Source organism: Mercenaria mercenaria, chromosome 10, assembly GCF_021730395.1.
Source record: "Mercenaria mercenaria strain notata chromosome 10, MADL_Memer_1, whole genome shotgun sequence".
NCBI classification, from domain to species: Eukaryota; Metazoa; Mollusca; class Bivalvia; order Venerida; family Veneridae; genus Mercenaria; species Mercenaria mercenaria.
In genome coordinates, this window is record NC_069370.1 from 22,431,960 (window position 1) to 22,436,387 (window position 4,428).

Genomic DNA, 4,428 nt, shown 5'->3' on the forward strand with positions numbered 1-4,428 from the left:
TACTCAGCCTGGCGTCGGCGTCGCACCTTGATTAAAGTTTGCATGCAAATACATGTGGCTATCATTTAAAGGCATATAGCTTTGAAACTTATTTTTTCTTTTTCTAGGTCAGTAACCAACCTCATTGGGTCAAGTCCCATAACTCTGACATGTATTTTGAGCAAATTATGCCCCCTTTTGGACTAGGGAAATCCTGGTTAAAGTTCTACATGCAAGTTACTATCTCCAAAACTAATGCAGATTTTGAATTGAAACTTCACATGTGTCTTCGTGGTTAAAAACTAGTTGATAGCATAAAGTCCCATAACTCTGACCTGCATTTTGGCCAAATTATGACCCCTTTTTGGACTTAGAAAATCCTGGTTAAAGTTATGCGTGCAAGCACATACAGCTGTTACTAAAAAGCATATAGATTTGAAACTTATTTTTCTTTTTCTAGATCGATTACCAACCTAACTGGGTCAAGTCGCATAACTCTTGACATGTATTTTGGGCAAATTATGCCCTCTTTTGGACTCGGAAAATCCTGGTTCAAGTTTTACATGCAAGTTACCATCTCCAAAACTAATGCAGATATTGCATTGAAACTTCACATGTGTCTTCAATGTTATAAAACTAGTTGATAGCATCAAGTACCATAACTGACCTGCATTATGGCCAAACTTATGCCCCCTTTTGGACTTAGAAAATCCTGGTTAAAGTTTTGTGTGTAAGTATATATAGCTATTATTTAAAGGCATGTAACTTTGAAACTTATTTTTTTTCGTTTCCTAGGTCAATTACCAACCTCACTGGGTCAAGTCCCATAACTGACATGCATTTTGGGCAAATTATGTCCACTTTTGGACTAGGGAAATCCAGATTAAAGTTTTGTGTGCAAGTATATATAGCTATTATTTAAAGGCATATAGCTTTGAAACTTATTTTTTTCGCTTCTTTGTCAATTACCAACCTCACTGGATCAAGTCCCATAACTGACATGTATTTTGGGCAAATTATGCACCTTTTGGACTAGGGAAATCCTGGTTAAAGTTTTGTGTGCAAGTATTATGAGGTAATTTAACAGTGTTGAGTACAATACTGAATTCTATTGGACGAGTAAACAGCAGTAATAATCCAAATATGGGTTATTTCTGCTGTGTACGAGTCCATTTGAATTCAGTATTGTACTCAACACTGTTAAATTACCTCTTTATTTCACACCATAAAAATAGGTGTAGAAAACAAAACTTCATACATTTTAACTCGCAAACAACAACACATATTAATTTGAAATACGTTCTTCTCTGATAACACATAGATCTATACATTTAGATTTACTGTCAGTGCCAAAAATTTCGAAAACAACTTTTCGTGAAATTTTGAACCGAAGCCATGATAATTAGATAAGAAACGTTCTGAGAAATTGGGTGCTTACACTTGCATGTTTCGTTCAAAAATAAGAAAGTTATCGCAATTTTTAAACAAATTTACTGCTGTCGCTATATACAAGGAAAGTAATTCCAAATGTCTCCTTATAAGGAATCGAAGTAGTTGTCCAATCCAATATGAAAAAGATATGGATGTTTGGGACTGAAGTCCAATATGAAAAAAATAATAGTTTGTGGATTGTAGATTTCGGATGTTACTATATATACTTAAGAAAATGTGACACACAGTACAATACTGGTTTCTATTGTATTGTCGCGTGATAGAAAGAAAAGCTTCCAATTGGTTAAAAATATAGAGGTGTGAAATAAATATAGCTATTATTTAAAGGCATATAGCTTTGAAACTTATTTTTTTCGTATTCTAGGTCAATTACCAACCTCACTGGGTCAAGTCACTTAACTTTGACATGTATTTCAGCCACATTTTGTCTTGTCCCTTTTGGAATTAGAAAATCCTGGTTAAAAGTTTTGCATGCAAGTTACTATCTCCAAAAATGAATGCAGATATTGAATGGAAACTTCACATGTGTCTTGGGTTATAAAACTAGATGATAGCATCAAGTCCCGTAACTCAAATGCATTTTGGTTAAATTATGCCCCCCACCCCCACCTTTTGGAACTTAGGAAATCCTGGTTAAAGTTTTGCATGCAAGTTACTATCTCCAAAACTAATGTAGATACTGGATTGAAACTCTATCTAACTATGGATTGAAACTCTCTGTTATCATTTAGGGTAATAGTCCTGCTTCTGGGACAACATTTTGAATAGTCGTGCGTTGGGTGTCTTACGGACAGCTCTTGTTGTGGCATATGCTAATAAACTAGTCATTTAGTTCCCTTTCACTTTAGATGCCAGTTACGCTACTGTAGTGGCAACCTCCGCGCAGGATTAAGATACAGGTTTTATCCTACGTTACCATCGGGTAATACGGCATTTAGCTATAACGTAACAACGTGCATAAGCCCCTTAAGCTGATATCATATTTGGCCTTTGTTCAAATAGTGGAAAGGTTTAATCAAGCCTAATCCCTACAGAGAACATTAAATGTAAGCAAAGTAAATGTTCAGAGAATAAATAATTTATTTATTGAATGTACAGTAAATACATAACTTCAGGCAGTAAATAGATATGATATATTTATTTTGATTGATAGAGTATGACAAAATGTATGAGAGCCATGGAACACCGCATGTTGCAACCACTTTGTAACCAAATCTGAGACACTACCTGAAATAAGGAAAATAATAAGCAATTCAATTACCAACTGAAACAAAACAAAACAAAAAATACTACAAAAATGAGATACAAACTTGCAAGAAGAATTATTTCAAACGCAACAGATAGGAGAATATAGTATACAGTCAAATGTGTGTGAACAGAGATCTCCTGTGAACAGGGATCACCTTTAAACAGAGACCGCAGTGTACAGTCAAACGTATGTGATCAGAGACCATATGTGAACAGGGATCTGCTGTGAACATAGACCTTCTGTGAACATGGATCTTCTGTGAGCAGAAACCATCTGTGAACAGGGATTTTCTGTGAACAGAGACCACCTGTGAACATGGACCATATGTGAACAGAGACCTCATGTGAACAGAAACCTCCTACAAACAGGGACCCTGCAAACAGGGACCTTCTGTGAACAGATACCAGCTGTGAACAGAAGTCATCTATGAACAGAGACCACCTGGTCTTTAATATCAATTTCATTTCCAAATTAAACTTTTTTCACTTCATTTTTTAGCCTGTTGATAAAGACCGCCTTCATATAGAGATCACTTTTTGGCTTGTAGCTTGAAAGACTAGGGTCATTCTAGCGAAAGAAAAGTCTTATAATGGTAACTTAATCACACCTGAACATGAACCAGCAGAGTTAGGAGAGCGTGTAGAATTGGAATGTAACATTTTTCGTACTTTCATTCATTAAAAACCGCAATATCTCGGAATCATATAAAATACTGTACCTGTATTAGGTCAAAACATAATATTGAGAACAGTAATATGAAAGTCAACCAAGAGATGGATTTGAACACTTACTTTATGCTTACGAAGCTGTGAGGTTGATGATGTTGGTGTTATTCTGTGTCAGGTTGGTGAACAGGAGTGTCAGAATAAACAGGAGACCAATAAACATCAACACTGAAAACAAAATTAATAGTAAATAGATTACAAATTGGTGGTTCATCATGAAACAAATTTATAATAAAAGTTGAATAGACCATATCAGTATTTTTATTTTAATGAATCAAATTTTGATAATGACATAGACGAGCTTTTATTTTGTATCAGTTTTAGTGTTTTTTTTAAATATTTTACTTCATTTCATTTTTGATACTCACAAGTATTGTCGCCGAATCCAGAGGACGGGGCCCCGTAGTTGTATGGCGTGTAATAGGCGCCATAATCAGCGATGACAAGGGAGACAACGCAGCAGAGTGCAAGCACAGATAGTACAGAGGTCTTCATTGTGATCTGTGGTAAATGTGGATTTCTGAAACAATATCATGAATACTCTGACACCTATTTCCAGAAATTAACTTAATTTTTATGTAAAAATATGTATCATTGCACGAGATGTACATAGAAATTATTATTTAATAACGCCATGTTGGAAACAATATTAGATAAATTATGTAAATGATTTAAAACAGATTGAGCCAATACCAAACTGAACCTACACGAGAAAATTAGGACCAACATGGACAAAATCGGGGCCAATACGAGAAAACAGGGCCAGTACAGGTTTCAAATATTTTGAGAGGTTAAATTCGTAGTTGAAAAATAAAACAATAAAGTAAGTTTATATTGGTTTTATTATTTGTCCTATAGCAATCGTATTGGCTCGCAGTCAAATTGCAACTGATTTGTAACATATTTAGTTTGCAAAAACAACAACAAAAAACAAAAATAAATAAAATAAAAAAGAAAAAAAGAGAAAAAACAACATATACGAAAAACGGTATACGTGCGTTATATTACAGATTATATCACAGT

At 34.6% G+C, this 4,428-nt stretch overlaps 1 long non-coding RNA gene across 1 annotated transcript; it reads right to left on the bottom strand.

Annotated features, from left to right (window-relative positions):
- Positions 1-2,519: 2,519 nt before the first annotated feature.
- LOC123560463 (uncharacterized) lies at positions 2,520-3,923 on the bottom strand. The gene is made up of 3 exons (XR_006688236.2): positions 3,774-3,923; positions 3,472-3,573; positions 2,520-2,658 (listed from the first exon to the last, which is right to left on the bottom strand). It is a non-coding gene; the product is annotated as an uncharacterized LOC123560463 (long non-coding RNA).
- Between the last annotated feature and the right edge of the window lie 505 nt (positions 3,924-4,428).